We start from the raw sequence: 23,319 nt of genomic DNA, 5'->3' as shown, positions 1-23,319 counted from the left end.
ATCAATGCACCATGAATGCACCCAAAAACGCACCAATACAAGCACCCAAGCACCAATCGGTGCAGTCACCATTGTTCATCAATGTTCAACAATAAAAAATAAATCAACAACCCCTAACCCTGCAGGTGATCTCTTGCTCTTTGGCTCCCTCTGCTGGTTATTATATTTGGTCTTCCAGATGTTGTCATTCTTTCATTTTCTTACTGGCGGCCTATTTGCAATAAAGTGTGCCCAATGTGTCCTTTTTATTTTATTTTATTTATGGCCCACAGGGCCGACTACGTGTGGTTCACCTGCGGGGCATCGGTGCCCTGTGGCCAAGGTCCGCCAGCAAGATTTCGAGCCCTCATGGCCGGTTCCAGCAGAGGGGCCATGCCCCAACCCATGGGGTCCATAAGTGGTGCTCGGCCACAGACATGTGGTCCATAATGTGGTGCATCGATGCAGACAGCTGGTTCTGGGAATGCCGGGCGCACAATGGAGGACTCACGCACGCTCCCCTCGGCACCCAATGGCGCACAGGTCATGTGGGAGACAAAAGGGGAAAGACAAATGAGCGAGGGGTAAGGTCACAAGGGTACACATCAATAAGGCAATGCAAGGCGAAATGCGTACGGAGAGCGAAGTGAGAAAGCTCGTCCCTACCGTACGTCACCCCCCTGTCACCTACACTACCCTTGCCCTTACCCCATATGTACAAAATCTACACATTTACAAATTCGTCACTACTGTCACGTCTTCCCCATATTTCTCTATACCAAATTCGTCTCCACAATCCCTCTACTTCAAAATTTGCCATCACCCAATTCATCATCAATCCTCATAAGGAGGAAGAGATGGAACAACAAAGCACAATGTCACACCCACGTCATGATGCGTCTCACCATCCAAACATTTGCACAGTAAAAATAATTAAACATGGCATGGTGCGGAGTACCTGTCACCTCAGGTGAGTGGATGCAGATGGTGCGAGGAGACTTCATCCTAACTACTTTCTAAATGACATTAACACACTTTACACTACCCGGGGTCTTTCCCTGCCAATCCATTGGCCAACTTACACTATGGGTTCTAAAAACCAATTCCCATTGACCAAACTGTGGTGCTTCTCAATTTGGGGTCTCACTCCCCCGATTCATCTCCCGGTGCCCTCGCACAATTTCTGGGCTGCGACGTGTAGCTCTCCCAGCAGGTCTACCCACCTGCACACCTCCACCACTGCAGTTGCCACCCGAGCTTACCTAGCTCCTCACCCTAACCTAACTAACTGGGGACAGCCCCTCCTGGCTCTGTCACCCCACTCGGTGCCCTCTGGCACTGGGCTACCGGGGTCCGTCCTCCGGATCCTCGGGCCCCATCCACAACAACTACTACCGGCTCCCAGAGCCCACCTGCGGCCTCACCTGGCCGACATCCTCACAGTGGTGGAGTGCCCAAACCAACTACACACACTAACAGGCTACACGCCCAGCCATTTCCACAACACTAATGCACCCATCCAAAGACCATTCTTTCACCCGCACCACAGATGCCAATATCCAACCACAATTTACCTTTACCCTCTACCTAACACTTACTCTACCCGCCCCGGGTATCCGTGATGGGGGTCCACTCTTCCCCCATTCACACCTTCGCACCATCCACTCCACTCCACAATTTCCACCATACTCACTCCACGACCATCCATTCCAATACTCCATACCATTTATTCCATACACCTGTCCTCCATTCACCTGTCGTTGCACACCTGTGCAATCATACCTGGTGCCACCTGCACCCTCCTCCTCTTCCTGGACCAGTTGGTCAACACAACACACATCACCATCACTCACTCATACACTGCTCCACACACCTGTTCAGTTGCACACCTGTGCAATCACACCTGTTCAATCACACCTGTTCAATCTTCAAACACATGTCATCATCTCAGCTAACTACTCCCTTCTGAAACTTGCGCTTCCCAGTCGTCCCTTTAAACTATTGCGCTCCCACGTCATTATAATCCACATTAATCTACCTGCGTCCCCACTACAGGTATCAGTCACTAACTAATCTTAACGTCACCTAATGTCAATCTTCTAGGGCTCTACACACCATATCCTAACCCACCCGGGCTAGTTTTCACTGCCATCAACCCCATAAACTACTGCGCATTTGCCCCACCCTTCTGTGAGGGATGACAGCGTTGCCATCCCACCACAGCGGGGCATCTCTCACTACCATCCCCCCAGTCCTCTGACGCTACGAGCCCCCGTCGCAAGAGGTACTGGGTCCTGCCTCGGCATCTAGAGCCGAGGCGATCCATGAGGGCGCCTGCTCGCCGGCATAAGGTCTTATCCGGTCGGCATGGACGATCCGAGGGGGGTCCGTGGCCCCATTTTGATCTTAATGACCATGTCAGAGATTTGCGACAGGACGACTCCTGGGCCTTGCCAGGGGGAGGTGAGTTTTGGGCACCTTCCCTTCCGCCTCCGGGGATTAAAGAACCAAATCTTCATCCCCGGAGCGTATTGACTCCCCTGGCTCCGGTCGTCGTACCTGCGCTTCATCTTGGCCCCCGCCAGATGGAGCTGGCGGCGGGCGAAGGCATGGACCCGCTCCATGCCTTCCTCCAGGTGACGTGCGTAACCCTCCCTCGGCGGTGTGTCCGTGGTGTCTGGCACGGGACCGCATAGCAAGTCGGCGGGAGCCCGTAACTCCCGCCCATACATAAGCAACGCTGGACTGCATGCGGTGGCCCCGTGCTGGCTAGTTCGGTAGGCCATCAACAGGTACGGGAGATGTTCGTCCCAGTCATCCTGACGGGTGGTGGTGAACAATGCTAGTTGTTGGATCAATGTTCGATTGAACCTTTCCACCATCCCGTCAGATTGTGGCCGCAAGGGCGTGGTCCTGGTTTTCCGAATTGACAGGAGTCTGCACACATCTTTTAGCAATTGACTTTCAAAATTTCGACCCTGATCGGTGTGCAGCTCCTGTGGAATCCCGTGCCGACATACAAATCCTTCTACGAAGGCCTGTGCTACCAACCCTGCTTCTTGGTTGGGGAGGGCATAGGCCTCCGGCCACTTGGTGAAATAGTCCATTACAACGAGGATATACTTATTACCTTGGCGGGTGCGGGGCAGCGGTCCTAGAATATCCATAGCCACCCGCTCAAGGGGGGCCCCCACCTGATGTAATTGAAGGGGGGCCCTCATCCTCCGTGCTGGTCCCTTTTTGGCAGAACAGGCGTCGCATCTCCGACACCAGTCCTGTATGTCGCGCCCCATATTCACCCAATAGAACCTCCGGCGGACCCGAGATATTGTCTTTGTCCTGCCCAAATGGCCGCCGGAGCGGGTACCATGCACCTGTTGCAATATGACGTTCTTGAATTTGTCAGGGACTATCACCAGCCAGGAAGTTCTATCAGAGGGAACCTCCACCCACTTGCGATACAAGATGTTGCCTTTCAATTCCAGGGTCTGCCACTGAGCCCAATACGCCTTTGTTTGCGCCCCGAGGGGGGTGACCTCTTCCCCCTTTGGTCTTTGCCCCAATTTGACCCAATTGAACACTGGCCCCAGGACAGGATCCTCCTGCTGGGCCGTGCTCCATGCCAAATCTCCAAATTCCTCGTCCGCGGTTAGTGGCAAAATTGGCCCTCTCACCCGGGTTGCCCGGACGACGAGAATCGGGGCAGAATCGCCCAATTGCTCCCTCTCCTCGTGTCTCGCACAAAATTTACAGTTTTCCCCCAGACAAGGACGCCGAGAGAGTGCGTCCGCATTACCATGGGCCTTCCCGGCCCTATGGGCCACATCAAAATCGTACTGCTGCAACTTTACCAACCACCTTGCAATTTGGCCCTCCGGTTCCTTGAACCGAAGGAGCCATTGCAAGGAGGAATGGTCAGTTCTAACCAAAAATTTCCGCCCGTACAGGTACGGGTGGAAATGGTTCATGGCAGCCAGCATAGCCAATAACTCTTTGCGAGTGACGCAATAATTTCACTCGGGCCTACTTAAGGCCCGACTATAGTAACCAATCACTCTCTCCACGCCCTCCTGTGTCTGAGACAAAACTGCGCCCAATCCTTCCTGGCTCGCATCCGTGTCCAGGGTAAATGCCCCGAGACCTCCTCACTCACACCTCGTCGTATCTCCTCTTTCATCTCCCCCATCTCTTTTGTAGATGCTACCCTCATCTGTCCCAATTCATCCCTCTGAGCATCCAATTTGGTTTCTACCCCGATTTTTACCTCCTCTATTTGCTCTCCCATTTGTTTAATTTCTCGGGCGGATTGCTCCCCTATTTCCCGCAATTTGTCCTCCATCCTATTTTCTAGCCCCATTAACCCATTTTTCATCCCCTCTATCTGATTCTCCTGGGCAGCCATTCTATTTTCCACCCCCGTTAACCCATGTTTCACCTCTTTTATCCCGTTGTCTAACCCCTCAAAATTATTGTCTAACTTCCCAAATTTCTTGTCTAACCCCTCACCAGTACCCCTCGCTTCGTCCCTCATTACCCCCATTTGGCCCTCCAATCGCTCACCCTGAGCATCCATCCGGTTCCCCATTACCCCCATTTGGTTTCCCATTACCCCCAATTGCTCACTCTGCAGTTTGAGGGACGCCTGCATTTGCGCCATAAATTGCTCCATGAGGGCCTGCATTTGGGCCATCCCTCCCACTTGTGCAGCGGGTGCGGCCGCCGTAGCTATGTGCGAGGCGCCATTTTGCGCGCCTGTAGCCTCGTGCGCGAGAGCGCCATTTGGTGCGCCTGATACCCCCTCAACCACATTGCCAATGTTTTCCTCCTCTCCTTCCTCCACATACATTTCCCCGAGGTCCTGGGTCGATTCTACCCCGTCTATCTCTCCCACCGGCATCCCATCGCCTTGACCAGCCATGGCGCGATTTCAAAATTCGGGTTTTGTAAAACAAAACAAATTTCGGCCGCTCCAAATTTTGACCAAATTTTTTTTTTTTTTCCTACACGTTTTAAAAATTTGGTTCGGGCCTCGAATCCCACTCCCAGACACCAATTGTTACTGATCGCGGTTTAGATGGTATGATGGGCCGAGCGGATGGTCCAACCGCGACCGAACAGTTACTCCCCGATTAGAACCCGATTCCACCCGACGTTGACCAGATCGCACCGCGGCTGCTCAATGAGGGAAAAGACTAAAACGACGAATGCAAAGAGGAAAACGAAGGCAACGAAAGGTTTGGAAATACTACTGAATTTATTGACTATTTACACACAAAAGCAAAAAGAAAGCAGTCACGTTTATTTACAAGCACATAAGACGCAGGTGACACAGTGAAAATACTAGCTTATACAGACTTAATTAACCCAGGACAGAACAAACAGAACAAACTCACGTACACAAGAAGGATGGAAAGGCAGGAGGTGGATGGCTGGAGGGAGAGGGAGGTCCAAGGGGGTCCGGCAGCACAACCGGCGCGTTGAGCAGCCGCCGTTCCTTCACGGCCCTGCTCCAAACCGCCGTTCAGGCCCCCAAGCTGCTGTTGTGGCTGCTGTGGACGTCGCGTGCTTTGCCAGGCCTTGTCCGACTCGTCTGGTCCAAACCCTCGCCTCTTTCTTGGTCCGCTCACTCTTTACCACCGACTCCTCACCGCAACCAACGCAACCAACTGACCACCACCACCGACTCCTCACCGCAACCAACGCAACCAACTGACCACCGACTCCACTGACTGACTCCTCACGACTCTCCCCGACGACCAACTCACGACTCACTTGCGTGCGCGCCTTTTATAGCGCCTCCGGCGATTAAGCCGCCGGCCTTTTGGACACGCCCATCGGGGTGCTCACCTCGGCCCTGGTTGGTCGCGCGACCCTCTGGCTCCGCCCTTGATGACGACGGGCGGGCACGCCTTTCTTCTCCGATTCGAGCACATGTTCAATGGCGGTTATTGGAGGGGAGGTAATTGGGAATCGAGGCTTGGCAATCACCAGAGGGGATGTAAAAGGGAATGGAGATTTTGGGGATGGGAATGAAAGGGGATCTATTCTCTTTCACTGGTGCAATGGAGTACTTCAATTAATGGGAGACACAGCCTTACTCTAAAACACAGAATAAGAGATAACTATCAAACAGGGGTCTTCTATTATTTGGCTGATGTGTATGCTTGTGGACTAATTATGGGATGCCCTTTCACCTTTACACAGCTCCGGAGGCAGGGGGGCGCAGAATAAACAATAATAATAATTTACACAATCAAAAAAATATACAGTTCTCATCTCCGCAACAATATATATATATATATATATATATATATGTATATATATATATATATATATATATATATATATATATATATATATATATATAATATATTATATATATATTATATATTATATATTATATATATATATATATATATATATATATATATATATATATATATATATATCTATATTATAATAGCCGTAGATGATTCTGTCTGTCTGTCTGTCTATCTGTTGGGTGTCTGTCCGGGGTGTGGCTTACTCGGTTTGCAGAGTAGCTCCACCCATAGCTCCACCCATAGCTCCACCCATTCTGGGAGAGGCTTCATATAATTATAAACAAATATCCACCATTTTATTAACTCGCATAGTCGCATAGCTTTGAGGCCTGTTTTGTAGGCCCGTGGTGTCTTGCTCTCTCTCCCAGTTTTATTTCAAATCAAATTCGATATATCATTTCATTTTTCACAGTCGCTAACATAGTTTTAGACTCGGTTGAAAAAAAACGGGAAGAAAATCCGATGAAAGTTGCCCTTTATAGAACGAAATGAATTCTCAAACACCTGTAACTTCAAGGCCATTGAGTCTCTCTCACGCCTTTATCTCCAATCTAACTCACCATATGATTTCATTTTTATCGATGGTTTTAGACTCGGTGTCAGCAATAATTGAGAACATTCCACACACGCGGGAAAATGCAGAGATATATTTTTAAAAATCGCGTCATGGTGTATCATACACCGCCCAACATGACACCGACGGCAACGTGTCGATACATATTAAAAATTCGATATATCATTTCATTTTTCACAGTCGCTAACATAGTTTTAGACTCGGTTGAAAAAAACGGGAATAAAATCCGATGAAAGTTGCCGTTTATAGAACGAAATGAATTCTCAAAGGCCTGTAACTTCAAGGCCATTGAGTCTCTCTCACGCCTTTATCTCCAATCTAACTCACCATATGATTTCATTTTTATCGATGGTTTTGGACTCGGTGTCAGCAACGCGGGAAAATGCAGAGATATATTTTAAAAAATACACCATATCACCGCCCAACCGCCAACCACCGCCCAATATGTATCATACACCGCCCAACATGTATCATACACCGCCCAACATGACAGACGGTAACATGTCGACATTATCGCTTTTTCTTTAAACCGAGTGAACCGAGCCGAACCGAATAAACCGAATGAATTCACCGTTTACTTTTGATGACAGTCGTCACAAAACGACATATATTTCTTCGTTTTTATTTCATTCAACATTATCAGCCGGAAGTAAAATATGGTTCAGGAAATTACCGAGAGATATTTCTTCGTTTCTTTATTTATTAGTTATTTGCGCATACACTTTAAATAGGTTTATTTGAAATCTTTCTTTTTCACAATGTAATATATTTGTCATTTGATGATGACGAGACACTTCCTCTTGACTCGTGACAATTCATGCGTTGCGTGGAAACTTCCATTTCCAAAATGAATGACACAGTCGATGAAGAACGACTCGGTGTCAGCAACGCGGGAAAATGCAGAGATATATTTTAAAAAATACACCATAACACCGCCCAACAGCCAACAGGTATCATACACCGCCCAACATGATACAGACAGCAACATGTCGACATTATCGCTTTTTCTTTAAACCGAGTGAACCGAGCCGAACCGAATACACCGAGTGAATTCACCGAGCGAATTTCATCCAATTCCACCGAGTTTCATGAAATTACCGAGAGATATTTCTTCGTTTTTATTTTATTACTATTAGTTACCAGCAGAAGTACCCAGCGTTGCCGGGCGGGGGAGGGGGGAAGCCGGGAGGGCATGTACACTTTAAACATGTATATACATGTGGGATGTGGGATATATACATGTGGGACATGTGTACGTGTGTGTGTGTGTGTGTGTGTGTGTGTGTGTGCGTGCGTGTGTATATATATGTGTGTGTATGTGTATGTAGGCCAACCCCCGCTCTAGCAGGGAAAATGGCCTTAAAATGCATGTTGTTGTTGTATGTGTATATATGTCTGTGTGTGTGTATGTGTGTATAGGTGTCTGTACGTGTGTGTGCGTGTCTGTTTTTGTGTATGTGTATGTGGAGATGTACATATGTGTATAATGTGCATATATGTGTATATGTGTATACATATGTGTATACATATTTGCATATGTGTATATGTGTATATGTGTCTGTACGTGTGTGTGTGTGTGTGTGCATGTGTGTCGATGTACGTGTGTGTGTATGTGTATATGTGTGTGGGTGTGTGTGTGTATATGTATATGTATATGTAAACATGGGCCGGTGTGTGTGTAAAGTGTGAGGAGGTATTGGAGAGGAAAATGCAGAGATTTTTTTTTTTAAATCGCGCCATGATGATAAACGAAAATACACCGCCTAAAATAACAGTCGACATATATTTAAAATTCGTCACACACATCCATGCCCGTGGGATTCCCACGGGTGGGAATCCCACGGGCATGGATGTGTGTGACATTTCGACATATTGAGTTAGATGCTGCGCCTGCACATTCAGTTATATAAAATGGTTACTGGCAATTGATCACATCCACAAATGATGTAATCCACACAATTTATGTACTTTACACAACGTTAATAGGAATACATGCCCGTGTAGATGGGAATGACATATAATTCACCGAAAACGTTGAAGCATCCGCATAATATTACGGTGATGTTTCACTCTGAGTGAGAATAGTTCTAAATTTTAAAAACTTTCTTCTGATATTTGTGATTTATTTCAAACAAACTGTATTTCCCATCTACACGGCCAAGTATTCCTATTAACGTTATGTAAAGTACATAAATTGTGTGGATTACATCATTTGTGGATGTGATCAATTGCCAGTAACCATTTTATATAACTGAATGTGCAGGCGCAGCATCTAACTCAATATGTCGAAATGTCGCACACGTCCATGGCCGTGGGATTCCCACGGGTGACCCCGCTAGTATATATATATATATATATATATAGACTTGGCATTTAATATGGAATATTTTTTTTGTGGGGGTGAACTTACTTTTCAAGATGTCTTAGAACCAAAAGTTCATTGGAATTATGTTGAAATTATTCGAGATTTTGTTAATGTGACCTTTAAAATAAACAAAAACCACATTTGACATTTCGAAACAAATAAATTGATCCTTGAAAGTGATGTAAACTGATATCGAACTCAATTCATGGACAGTACTGTGTTAAACTTCTGTACGTTTTCCAGAAGTATCTCTTTATTTTGCACATTAGCCAAAAATTTTTTAACAAAAACAAAAGTTAAAATACGACTGGGATTACGGACAGTAAAATTACAGTTCAGTACATCGTGTAACACCCACGAGTATTCAGAAGAGCACGTACACGTTGAGGCATGCCGTCACGAGATTTGCCAAGGTTTGGACAGGAATCGCTTGCCATGCAGTGACAATAGCCTGCTGCAATTCACACACAGAGGTCGGCTGCTGGTCCAAGTGGTCGATTTGACGCGTTAATTCTGCCCACAAGTTCTCTATCGGATTCATATCCGGGTACATGGCAGGGCACTCCATATGCTCTACACCATGGTCAACAAGAAAGTGTTGGATCATGCGAGCACGATGAGGCCGTGCATTGTCATCTTGGAAGACAAAGTTTCCTCGAAAGGCTGCACGAGCAAATGGAAGCAATGTTTCTTCCAGAATGGCCCTGTGCTTGAACTGGTTCAGGTTTCCATTCAGAACAACCAGGTCAGTTTTGCCCCCTGCATGAAAAGCAGCCCAAACGGTCACCCCAGCACCTCCAGCTTGGACTCTTGGCACAATACAATCTTTGTTGTAGGCTTCATGCACTTGTCTGCACCCTCGGACGCGACCATCTTGACGATAGACCAGAAATATAGACTCGTCACTGAAGATCACATGATTCCAGTGTCCTGGCTGCCATTGACGTTGCTCTCTGGCCCACTGCAATCGGCGCTGGCGGTGTTGTCTGGTCAGGTGTGGCTTTCTCAGGGGACGCCTGGCATGATAGCCTGCTTGAACCAGTCGTTGGTTGACTAGCCTTCTGGATACAGGCACATTTGTCAGTTGCTGCTACTCAGCCCTAAGCCGATTAGCTGACTTGGTACGGCCATTGCGGACTAACCGGTGCAGCTGGCGATCATCCCTCCTTGTGGTTCTGCGGGGAGTTCTGGCCTCGGTATTTGAGTAGGGACACCCCTCTGAGCATTTCGTTTCAGGATCTTTGACACCTGACCTTGAGTGATGCCATACTGCCGAGCAATAGCACGCTGTTTCATGCCGTAATTTCGTAAAGCCACCACTCCATGGCAAACAGCATTGTCGAGTTGACGGACCATCTCCAGAGGAAGCGGCAATAACCTTTGGAGATGTGCAGCAGTTGTTTTCCACTAATGCAGAACCCAACAACCCTTGTATACCCGACTGTGAAGCCAATCATCAAATGCACCTGTCCGTACATTTTGCCACGCCACCTGTGATATAATCCTGTTGTTGACTTCTTGCTGCGACAGACAATCAGTGACATGGTTCTTTTAACAAATAAATCACCAAAGTGTAAAAGAAACTCACTAGATTGATATACTGAGTTAAGAAAGTAAACCCAAGTCAAGAAAAAAAAAATATTCCATTTTAAATGCCAAGTCTATATATATTGTTGCGGTTTTGAGATTTGTATATATGACATCATTAAAGGTTCAAGGGTTGCCCCCCATAGTTAGTCCACAAGCAACACGTAGGCCCACTTAGGGTATTAGTTATGTCATATTATGTGTAAGAGTGGGCCATTTCCCTAGTAACATCTGCGTTGTGTAAAGAAATGAGCTTAGGTCCTTTCATTTTGCGCCACCCCCCAATTACATTAGTGGGCATAATCGATCCCGCGCCCCATTTGGCATCCCTCAAGTTTGTTACGCGTTGGCTACCTGCAATTTGTTACGCTTTGGCTGCCAGCAGCGTTCGCTGCCCTTTCGTGGCTCGAAACTAGCCTAGTTACGGTACGCGGTTAGGGATGTTATATTTGCCGAGCGGAGGCTCCGCGACCGAACAGTTGTTCCCCGACTAAACCCGATTCACCCAAACGTTGGCCGTATCGCGCCACAGATATTCAATGGGGAAAAGACTAAGACGACGAATGCAGAGAGGAAGGAGAAGAAGACGTACAGAAGAGTAACGGAGTTTATTATTTACACACACATAAGCAAAAAGAGCAGTCACGATTATTTACAGGTGACATGAAAACGCAGGTGACACAGTGAAAATTACTAGCTTATACAGACTTAGTTTACTACCCAGGACAGCACGAACAAAACAAACTCACGTACGCAAATGGATGGAAGGGTAGGAATCGTTTGGAGGGATGAGCAGGTGGGATCACAGGGCACAGCGAACAAGTCCACTCCGGGCGGGAAGCGAGGAGCCGGCAGCTCCTTGTATTTGGCTTTACAGCGCATGCCGGCAGGGTCACTCGGTGGGTTGAAACGGGGCTGGTTGAAGCGGCTCTTTGTCAAAGGCTTTTCGTATCTCTCACGCAACTCCGGTGCAACTCTGAACTCTCTCCCGGTGGACTGCCAACCCTCTTACGCACCTGGACCCATCTGCCGTATCTCTGGTGTCGCTTGTCCCAGCGATCTTCGCACCCTTCTCACCAAACCTTCAGCGCGGGTCTGACACACCCCTTTCGGTTTCGGTACCGTCCTCCCCCCCCCCCCCCCCCCGTGCTCTGTTTCGTGACCTTGTATGGTAATCCCACGGGCTTGTCTCCTTATTTGGGCATGGCACCGACGGCACGCCCCTCGTGGCGAGCCACGGGCTTGTTTCCTTATTTGGGCATGGGGCTGAACAGCCCCGCCCTTCGTGGCGCGCCCTGGGCTTGCCTCTCCCGGGCGACCCCGCCCTTCCTGTTCAAACAGAGCACGGAGCACATATTCACTATAGCAGCGAAATGGGAGGGCGTGCACCCCACGCTTGTGAACTGCTTTACCCGCAGATGGAGAGTTTGGCTGGGAAATGGAAGTATTGAAGGGGAGCTATTCTTAATTGATTCGGTGCAATGGAGTATTATTTTAATGGAAGACAAGGCCTTACCCTAAAACACATAATAAGATATAAGCTACTGAACAAGGGTTTTATCGGGTCCTTCAATGTGGTGTTTCATGGAATAACTACCGAGACGCCCTTTTTACCTTTACACAACTCTGGAGGCAGGAGGGGCCATATCCAACCAATGTTACACAACAATTTACCACCACAATACACACAATCAAAAAAATGCAATCCTCATATCCGCAACAATATATATATATATATATATATATATATATATATATATATATATATATATATATATATATATATATATATATATATATATATATATATTGAAGGAACTGCGCTCCAACGCGAGTCGAAAGAATTGACGCGACCAAAGACGGAATTCGTCCGAGTTGCTTTATTGAAACAAAACAGCTCAGGTATTCTGACAAGCCCGTTTTTCGGGCAACAATATATATACACATTTATGTCGGGAAGTTTGCCCGGCAAAAGCTATACCGGGCATGCCCGGGTATCAAGGGCGAGCCTTGGAAAGGCGAGTCTGGACCTGCCCGGGCGTGTTTGGCTGCGGCCTGGCAAGTCGAGGCTGGGCGTGCCCGGGCGCTCGGGGCGAGCACTGGAAAGGCGATAGCGGGCATGCCCGGACGCTCTGGGCGAGCCCTGGAAAGGCGATAGCGGGCATGCCCGGACGCTCTGGGCGAGCCCTGGAAAGGCGATAGCGGGCATGCCCGGACGCTCTGGGCGAGCCCTGGAAAGGCGAGAGCGGGCATGCCCGGGAAAGACGAGACCGGGCGTGCCCGGGAGGTTCGGGCGTGCCCGGGAACAGTGAGTCCGGGCATGCCCGGGAGAGGCGCGTCTGGCCGTGTTCTGGCCGGTGCAAGGCGATTATGTACATCCAGCGGTAACCGCTACACACGCCCCTCCAGAATCGACCTGCACCGGCAGGGTCAATTTAAGGGGGGTCCGGATGACCCGGCCGAAGCGACCCCTGGAGGGTCGTGGGGAGGGGTCTGACGTGGTGGTGGGTGGTCGAGCGGGGGGAACTGTGGACGGGGGGCGGCCTCGCCGCGGAGGAAGAGCCAACCGTGGTGGTCGGTCGACGTCCATGTGCGCCGGTTTGAGGCGGTCCACAGAAATCCGGTCAGGCCGGCCGCCGAAGTCGACGATGAAAGACTTGTCGCCCCGTCGCAGGACCCGGAAGGGCCCGTCGTACGGCGGCCGGAGTGGCCCCCGGTGCGCGTCATGACGCACAAAGACGTACTCCGCTGTGCGAAGCGCCGGGGGGACGTAGGACTGGGGGCCACCGTGGCGGGACGTCGGCACGGGGGCAAATCGTCGGGCGGCCTCCTGGAGGTCCGAGCGCTGGCGAGCGGCGGACCAGGGACTGGTAGCGTCAGGCACGAATTCGCCCGGGACGCGGAGTGGCTGGCCGTAGACGAGCTCGGCGGCGGACGCCTGGAGGTCTTCCTTGGGGGCCGTGCGAAGGCCCAAAAGGACCCACGGCAGCCGGTCGGCCCAACCGTCGTCCTGAAGGCCGGCCATGAGTGCGGCCTTCATGGAGCGGTGAAACCGCTCGCACAACCCATTGGCTTGGGGGTGGTAGGCCGTGGTGCGGTGCAGCGTGACCCACAACGAACGGGCGACCGCGCCCCAAAGCTCAGACGTGAACTGTGGGCCGCGGTCGGACGAGATGTCCGCTGGTGCGCCGAAGCGCGCGACCCAGGTGGCGATGAACGCCTGCGCCACGTCGGCGGTGGTGGTGGAGGTGAGGGGCACGGCCTCCGGCCACCTGGTGGTCCTGTCCACCATGGTGAGCAGGTGGGTGAACCCCCGCGAGGGGGGCAGGGGACCCACCAGGTCCACGTGGACGTGGTCGAAACGCCGTTCAGGCACGGCGAAAGGTGCCAGCGGGGCCTGGGTGTGGCGGTGGACCTTGGCTCGCTGGCAGGCCGTGCAGGCGTTGGCCCAGTCGCGGATGTTTCGTCGAAGGCCGTGCCAGACGAAACGCGCCGACACCAGCTTCTGAGAAGCTTTCCGGCCCGGGTGAGAAAGGCCGTGGATGGAGGCGAAGATGCGGCGCTGCCAGGAAACGGGCACGATGGGGCGAGGCTGGCCCTGGGAGACGTCGCAGAGCAGGACGGTGCCCGCAAAGGGGATGTCGGCCAGGCGGAGGCCCGTGTCCGCCACGCGGAGTGCCTGCACCGAGGCGTCGGTGGTCTGGTCGGCCGCCATGAGCGTGAAGTCCACGCCGAGGTGGACCGCGTTCGCGCTGGCCCGCGAAAGGCAGTCGGCCACGGCGTTGTCTTTGCCGGCGACATGCTGGATGTCCGTGGTGAACTCCGACACGGCGGAGAGGTGGCGCTGCTGGCGGGCCGACCACGGCTCCGTGACCTTAGCCATTGCGTAGACCAACGGCTTGTGGTCGACGAAAGCCGTGAAAGGGCGGCCCTCAAGGAGGTGTCGGAAATGGCGAACGGCCAGGAATAGCCCGAGCAGCTCGCGGTCGAACATGCTGTAGTTTAACTCGTTCGGCCGGAGTTGCCGGCTGAAAAAAGCGAGTGGCTGCCAAACCCCGTCCACCCATTGCTCATGGACGGCGCCCACCGCGTAGTTGGAGGCGTCCGTAGTGAGGGCGATGGGCGCGTTGAGCACCGGGTGAGCCAGCAGCGTTGCGTCGGCGAGGGCCCGTTTGGCACTGGCGAAAGCCGCGTCCATGGCCGCGGACCAAACAATGTCATGCTTGGCCGGCTTGCCCCGGAGGGCCTCGTAAAGGGGCCGCATGAGCTGAGCAGCGCGGGGCACGAATCGGTGATAAAAATTCACCATGCCGAGGAACTCTTGGAGGGCCTTGATGGAACGGGGACGCGGGAACGTGGTGATGGCCTCGACCTTGGTCGGCAGCGGCACGGCCCCGGTCTTGGTGATGCGGTGGCCCAAAAAGTCAACGGTCGTCGCGCCGAAGTGGCATTTGACCGGGTTGACAATTAAGCCGTGCTCGCTGAGGCGACCGAACAGTGTTCGGAGGTGGAGGAGGTGCTCCGCGCGGGATGTGCTGGCGACGAGGATGTCGTCCAGATAGACGAAAAGAAACGGCAGGTCGCGCAGCACGCCGTCCATCAAGCGCTGGAACGCCTGGGCCGCGTTCTTGAGGCCAAACGGCATCCGCAAAAATTCGAACAGGCCGAACGGCGTGATGACGGCCGTCTTCGGGACGTCGGCCGCCCGGACAGGTACCTGGTGGTAGCCCCGTATCAGGTCAATTTTCGAAAAGATGACCCGTCCCGCCAAACGGGCGGAAAAGTCCTGAATATGCGGGATCGGGTACCTGTCGGGGGTGGTAGCGTCATTGAGACGGCGGTAGTCGCCACACGGGCGCCATCCACCCCCCGGCTTTGGCACGATGTGCAGTGGCGAGGCCCACGCGCTATCGGAGCGCCGCACGATGCCGAGGTGCTCCAACGCGTCGAATTCGGCCTTTGCCACGGCGAGCTTGGCTGGGTCGAGGCGGCGGGCCCTGGCATAGACCGGCGGGCCCGTAGTGGGTATGTGGTGCTCGATCCCGTGCCGCACCGCGACGGCCGAAAACGTCGGCCGCGTGAGGGCCGGGAATTCCACGAGCAGGCGAGCGAACTCGTTCGTTGCCGGGAGGGCGCGCGCCAGTTCGGTCGGCGCGGAGCTGCTCATTGTGCACGCCAGGGAGCTGAAGGTCTCGGCGTGGACAAGGCGACGTCGTTTGACGTCGACCAGCAGCCCGTGCGCGCAGAGGAAGTCGGCGCCCAGCAAAGCCACGGGGACGCTGGCGGTAACAAAAGTCCATTGAAAGCGCTGGCTGCCGAAGCAGAGGGTGACGACGCGTGGGCCGAAAGTGCGTATGGCCGAGCCATTAGCAGCGACCAAAGAGGGGCCACAAACTGCGTCCAGCCTGTCCTGCTCGGAGGCAGGTATGACGCTCAGTTGGGCGCCGGTGTCGCACAGGAAACGCCGTCCAGACGCTTTGTCCCGAATAAACAGCAAGTTGCCCGAGTGGCCGGCGCTCATGGCTGGGAATGAACGCCGGCCCGGCCGTTTCCCGACCTGCCGAAAGTGCACGGGGGCCGGCACGTCCGAGCCTTGTGTCCGAACCTGGCGTGGTAATAACACCACGCCCGGTTAGGTGGAGGCCCCGGCCATCGTGTCGGAAGCGGGCGGTGCGGCGTGGCGGCCGCCAGTTGCACCGGCAGTTCGGCCTCCATCCGCGCAGGGCGCTCGGCGTCGTGGGCGTCGCCTCGGACGGCGGCGGGCTCCAGGTAACCGCGCCGATATGCTGGCCCGCCGAGGAGATCTTATCGGCTTCCCTGGCGAGGGCGCGGGAATCCGTGATCAACGTGCCAGCCAGGGCGAGGCGTACCGGGTTAGGTAGCTGACGGAGGAACAGCTCCCGGAACAGGAATGCCGGAGAGTGCTCGCCGAGCAACGAGAGCATATAGTCCATGCGCTCGGACGGGCGCGTGTCGCCGAGCTCGGGCAGGTCAAGCAGGCGCCGTGCGCGTGCTGCCGGTGAGAGGGCGAAAGCGCCGAGGAGGAGCGTCTTCAGCGCGTCGTATTTGTCAGCAGCCGGCGGGTGCTGGAGGAGGCTCAAGGCGCGGGCTGCGGTGGCGGAACCGAGCGCCGCCACAACATGGTGGAAGCGGGTGTCGTCCGCGGTGATGCCTCGCAGGGCGAACTGGGAGTCCGCCTGGGCGAACCAAACAGCCGCGTGAGCCTCCCAGAAGGTAGGCAGTTTAAGCGTCACTGCCGTATCCATGTCGGTAGGTCACCAATGAAGGAACTGCGCTCCAACGCGAGTCGAAAGAATTGACGCGACCAAAGACGGAATTCGTCCGAGTTGCTTTATTGAAACAAAACAGCTCAGGTATTCTGACAAGCCCGTTTTTCGGGCAACAATATATATACACATTTATGTCGGGAAGTTTGCCCGGCAAAAGCTATACCGGGCATGCCCGGGTATCAAGGGCGAGCCTTGGAAAGGCGAGTCTGGACCTGCCCGGGCGTGTTTGGCTGCGGCCTGGCAAGTCGAGGCTGGGCGTGCCCGGGCGCTCTGGGCGAGCACTGGAAAGGCGATAGCGGGCATGCCCGGACGCTCTGGGCGAGCCCTGGAAAGGCGATAGCGGGCATGCCCGGACGCTCTGGGCGAGCCCTGGAAAGGCGATAGCGGGCATGCCCGGACGCTCTGGGCGAGCCCTGGAAAGGCGAGAGCGGGCATGCCCGGGAAAGACGAGACCGGGCGTGCCCGGGAAAGACGAGACCGGGCGTGCCCGGGAGGTTCGGGCGTGCCCGGGAGAGGCGCGTCTGGCCGTGTTCTGGCCGGTGCAAGGCGATTATGTACATCCAGCGGTAACCGCTACAATATATATATATATATATATATATATATATATATATATATATATATATATTGTTGCGGTTTTGAGATTTGTATATATGACATCATTAAAGGTTAAAGGGTTGCCCCCCATAGTTAGTCCACAAGCAACACGTAGGCCCACTTAGAGTATTAGTTATGTCATAGTATGTGTAAGAGTCGGCCATTTCCCTAGTAACATGTGCGTTGTGTAAAGAAATGAGCTTAGGTCCTTTCATTTTGCGCCACCCCCCAATTACATCAGTGGGCATAATCGATCCCGCGCCCCATTTGGCATCCCTCAAGTTTGTTACGCGTTGGCTACCTGCAATTTTTTACGCTTTGGCTGCCAGCAGCGTTCGCTGCCCTTTGGTGGCTCGAAACTAGCCAAGTGACACGAGGTAGGCCTGAAAAGAGGGAGGAGCGTGAGGTCGGGGTGTGGCAGAGTCGAGGAGCATGTCGGAGGCGGTGACGGTAAGGGCTCCCAGCCATCCAGGGCTCGGAGGGCATGGCGTGATAGGGCGTGGTGAAGAACGTCTGGTAGGTTCCAGAGAGTTCGCTGGGCAGGGCTATATAAGCCTTCGCAAAAGCCCTTAAACAGGACTTATGAGAAAGGACTGGCTGGAAGAGGACTTGTTGGAGAGCACTGATGAGGATTGGTTGTTGGAGAACTCACGAGGACGCGCGTGCACACGACAGTATCGAGGACTTGGAAGCGCATTGTGACTGTATATTGAACTATTACATACGCAGCCACGCGAGTGTTACCCGCCAAAGCCAGCCCTACCGTTCGCCCTGTAATAATCCCGTGCGCGCCAACGACACGCGGAGAGCTCCTGGCCGTTGTATTCATCTTCTTCGCGGTGCGAGTTGGGGACCGGAGGGAGAGCTGCCCGGACGCCATCCCTGGACCATCAACCTGTTCGTCTGCAACCCCGTGTGAGTGTGTCTGAGTGTGAACGGGCCCGTTTGTCCAGGGATAAGTTAAGACTGTGATTAAGACTGCACTGTGTTTTCTTCTTCTGATTATTGTACAAAGTGTAAATAAATTCTGTTCTTCCTTTCTTCCAAATTCGACCGTTTCTGTGATTTCCATCATTGGGTAAACGTGGCACGATTAAGAACCGCTTGGATCGGGTTTAGTCATTGATAACGGCTCGGGTCATGGGTTCGCGACTGCTCCGCGTATCCACCAACACCCGTGATTCGGGCGGGGCTTATTTCCTCGTTTCTGGGCGGCGCGAGTACTTAGGTATTAGTGATTAGTCCTACGACCCTACTTCGCGCTGTCCGGGAAGGACGTCATAGGCTCCGGGTCCCGTCGGTCAGTCAAAGACAAGGGTCTAATCCCCCCTTGGTAAGGGGAAAAGGCCGGCGCTGAGATCCGCAACAATATATATTGTTGCGGATATGGGATTTGGCCTCCATATCCGCTTGTAAATATTCCCCTATTTCCCCAATACTCCCCAACTATCCCCAATCCCCCATTCCCTAGTCCCATTGTCTGTAAACAACACTCTGTAGAACCGACCTTCCCCTTCTTCCCCCATTAAATGTCGTGCCCAGGTCCACCGCATCTCACGTAGACAACTTTCGGACCTCTTGCTAGTTATTCTTAGTTTATGTCAGTTAAGGACTCGTTTCCATTAATTCTGACTCTTCGTTGCACCAGAATGTGATTGTATGGCACCAGTAGTGAGTTTAGGACCTCCCCATACCTCCTCCCATCTTCCCCATGAAACAACAACAACAACAACTACAACAACAACAACAACTACAACAACAGAGGGGGGCGGCGCGGCGCGGCGCGGGGAGTGTGCGTCCTCACTCCGGCTTGGTTAGCCGCCATTGCCCATGCGCTCCACGGGGTTACCACGAAGGGGCTGGCTGTCAGCTCCTCGTCAGGGGCGGAGCCCGGTAACCCCCCGCAGCCAGTGAGAAGCGACGGGCCGATTCCATCTGGGGCGGAGCTAACGAGCCGAGGGCGTGTCACTCCCCGCCGGATATACGCAGCCACTTACCGGACGTGAGATGAGATGAGCCTCAGCCACGAAGAAGAACCAGTCGCGACCTCCGAGCGCTGTGACACCTCCCTGCATCTACTGGACCGTACTGTATCCTGTCCCTGAGCCAAGAGTGCACCTTGAGCCATCGACTACCTGCCTTCCTTGCCATCAATCCCCGTGTGAGTCAGTTTTGTCCCGTTTATCTGTCGTCTGTCGGGGCTACTATAAGACCGTAATTAAGTGCCTATCTTTCTATGCTGTCCCTCTCATCCCTGTAATCTAAACGTTCCGAACTAATATAACCTCCTCCGGAGGCCTTGAGAACTGTACCCCTGGTGTCGTGTCATTTAACCTAGCCGTTGTGTCCTTTCCTTCATTGATCTAGCGTAGCGCGACTCGGCCAACGTTCGAGTATAATCGGGTAACTTGTGCGAACACGGCGGCCATTCCGCTCGGCCCATCATAACATCTAAGTCGTGTCCGTAACAATATATATATATACAGACTTGGCATTTAATATGGAAAAAATGTTTTCCTTGACTTGGGTTTACTTTCTTAACTCAGTATATCAATCTGGTGAGTTTCTTTTACACTTTGGTGATTTATTTGTTAAAATAACCATGTCACTGATTGTCTGTCGCAGCAAGAAGTCAACAACAGGATTGTATCACAGATGGCGTGGCAAAATGTACGGACAGGTGCATTTGATGATTGGCTTCACAGTCGGGTGTACAAGGGTTGTTGCGTTCTGTATTAGTGGAAAACAACTGCTGCACGTCTCCAAAAGTTATTGCCGCTTCCTCTGGAGATGGTCCGTCAACTCGACAATGCTGTTTGTCATGGAGTGGTGGCTTTACGAAATTACGGCATGAAACAGCGTGCTATTGCTCGGCATTATGGCATCACGCAAGGTCAGGTGTCAAAGATCCTGAAACGAAATGCTCAGAGGGGTGTCCCTACTCCAATACCGAGGCCAGGATGTCCCCACAGAACCACAAGGAGGGATGATCGCCAGCTGCACCGGTTAGTCCGCAATGGCCGTACCAAGTCAGCTAATCGGCTTAAGGCTGAGTGGCAGCAACTGACAAATGTGCCTGTATCCAGAAGGCTAGTCAATCAACGACTGGTTCAAGCAGGCTATCGTGCCAGGCGTCCCCTGAGAAAGCCATGCCTGACCAGACAACCCCACCAGCGCCGAATGCAGTGGGCCAGAGAGCACCGTCAATGGCAGCCAGGACACTGGAATCACGTGATCTTCAGTGACGAGTCTAGATTTCTGGTCAATCGTCAAGATGGCCACGTCCGAGTGCGCAGACATGTGCATGAAGCCTACAACAAAGATTGCATAGTGCCAAGAGTCCAAGCTGGAGGTGGTGGGGTGACCATTTGGGCTGCTTTTCATGCAGGGGGCAAAACTGACCTGGTTGTTCTGAATGGAAACCTGAACCAGTTCAAGTACAGGGCCATTCTGGAAGAAACATTGCTTCCATTTGCTTCCATTGCATACAGCTTCCAAGATGACAATGCACGGCCTCATCGTGCTCGCATGATCCAACACTTTCTTGCTGACCGTGGTGTAGAGCATATGGAGTGGCCTGCCATGTCCCCGGATATGAATCCGATAGAGAACTTGTTGGCAGAATTAACGCGTCAAATCGACCACTTGGACCAGCAGCCGACCTCTGTGCGTGAATTGCAGCAGGCTATTATCACTGCATGGCAAGCGATTCCTGTACAATCCTTGGCAAATGTCGTGAACAGCATACCTCAACGTGTACGTGCTCTCCTGAATGCTCGTGGGGGTTACACGAAGTACTGAACTGTAATTTTACTGTCCGTAATCCCAGTCGTAATTTAACTTTTGTTTTTGTTAAAAAAATTATTGGCTAATGTGCAAAATAAAGAAATACTTCTGGAAAACGTGCAGAAGTTTAACACAGTACTGTCCGTGAATTGAGTTCGATATCAGTTTACATCACTTTCAAGGATCAATTTATTTGTTTCGAAATGTCAAATGTGGTTTTTGTTTCTTTTAAAGGTCACATTAATAAAATCTAGAATAATTTCAACATAATTCCAATGAACTTTTGGTTCTAAGACATCTTGAAAAGTAAGTTCACCCCCACAAAAACAATATTCCATATTAAATGCCAAGTATATATATATATATATATATATATATATATTTATATATATATATATATATATATATGTATATATATATATGTATATATATATGTATATATATATGTATATATATATGTATATATATATGTATATATATATGCATATATATATGTATATATATATGTATATATATATGTATATATATATATGTATATATATATGTATATATATATGTATATATATATATATATGTATATATATATGTATATATATATATGTATATATATATGTATATATATATATATATATGTATATATATATATGTATATATATATGTATATATATGTATATATATATATATATATATATATATATATGTATATATATATATATGTATATATATATACAGTATATATGTATATATATATATGTATATATATATATATATATATATATATATATATATATATATATATATATATATATATATATATATATATATATACAGTCACGTGAAAAAGTAAGTACACCCCATGTAAAGTTTTGACTTTTTCAACATATTTCAACATACAGCTATTTGATCTTCATTTCAACAATATTGACAGATAAAGGTGATATAATATAACAAACATCATGAAACATTTACATTTTGTTGTCCATTGTATAATTTAAATGAACATAAATGCAAATTTCCCATGTGGAAAAAGTAAGTACACCCCTACGTTTATCACTACTTCAAATACCTAAAATTAGAATCAGGTGCACCAGCTCAGGTGCAAATGATTAGAACATCGTCAGAGAGGATCTAGGAGGAACCTGTCTTATTTAAACCTCAGACATTTAGTTTGGTTTGCTCTTTGCTGTTGAAGTGTGTGTCGTCACCATGCCTAGATCAAAAGAGCTCTCTGAGGCCTTCAGAAAAAGGTTATAGATACTTTCGAGTCTGGGAAGGGATTTAAAAAGATCTCCAAACAATTTGAAATCAATCATTCGACTGTCCGGAAGATCATCTACAAGTGGAGAAGATTCCAAACAACTGCCAACTTGTTCAGGCCAGGCCGCCCCAGCAATTTCAGCCCGAGAGCAGACCGCAAGATGCTGAAAGAAGTCTCTAAGAACCCCAGAATGTCATCACGGGACCAACAGGTAGCTCTTGCCACTGTTGATGTCAAAGTGCACGAGGCTGCACAAATTTGATCTACATGGGAGGTGTGCCAGGAGGAAACCTTTGCTGTCCAGAAAGAACATCAGGGCAAGATTAAAGTTTGCCAATGAACACCTTGGCAAAGACCAGCACTTCTGGAACAATGTGCTCTGGACAGATAAGGCAAAGGTAGAGCTATTTGGCCACAGTACCAGAAGACATGTTTGGCGAAAACCAAAGACAGCATTTGACCACAAGAACCTGATACCAACTGTGAAGCATGGTGGTGGAAATATTATGGTTTGGGGCAGCTTTGCTGCATCAAGGCATGGGCAGCTCACCATCATATAA

The 23,319-nt window shown here is 50.7% G+C and overlaps 1 protein-coding gene across 4 annotated transcripts in view; it reads left to right on the top strand.

Annotated features, from left to right (window-relative positions):
* Positions 1-23,319, top strand: part of GUSB (glucuronidase beta) — a 68,831-nt gene that overhangs the window by 19,741 nt on the left and 25,771 nt on the right. The window contains exon 1 of one of the 4 annotated variants that reach the window (XM_068106350.2): positions 18,614-18,630. The exons of the other annotated variants lie outside the window; for them this stretch is intronic. The gene's annotated coding sequence lies outside the window, so the exon portion shown is untranslated. Of the gene's footprint in view, positions 1-18,613; positions 18,631-23,319 lie in introns of those variants that run through there. 4 annotated transcript variants of the gene reach the window in all.

The sequence above is a fragment of the Myxine glutinosa genome, chromosome 2 (assembly GCF_964187855.1).
Source record: "Myxine glutinosa chromosome 2, kmMyxGlut1.1, whole genome shotgun sequence".
NCBI lineage: Eukaryota > Metazoa > Chordata > Myxini > Myxiniformes > Myxinidae > Myxine > Myxine glutinosa.
The sequence above is the reverse complement of the archived record's forward strand: the minus strand, read 5'-3'. Positions and strand labels throughout refer to the sequence as shown.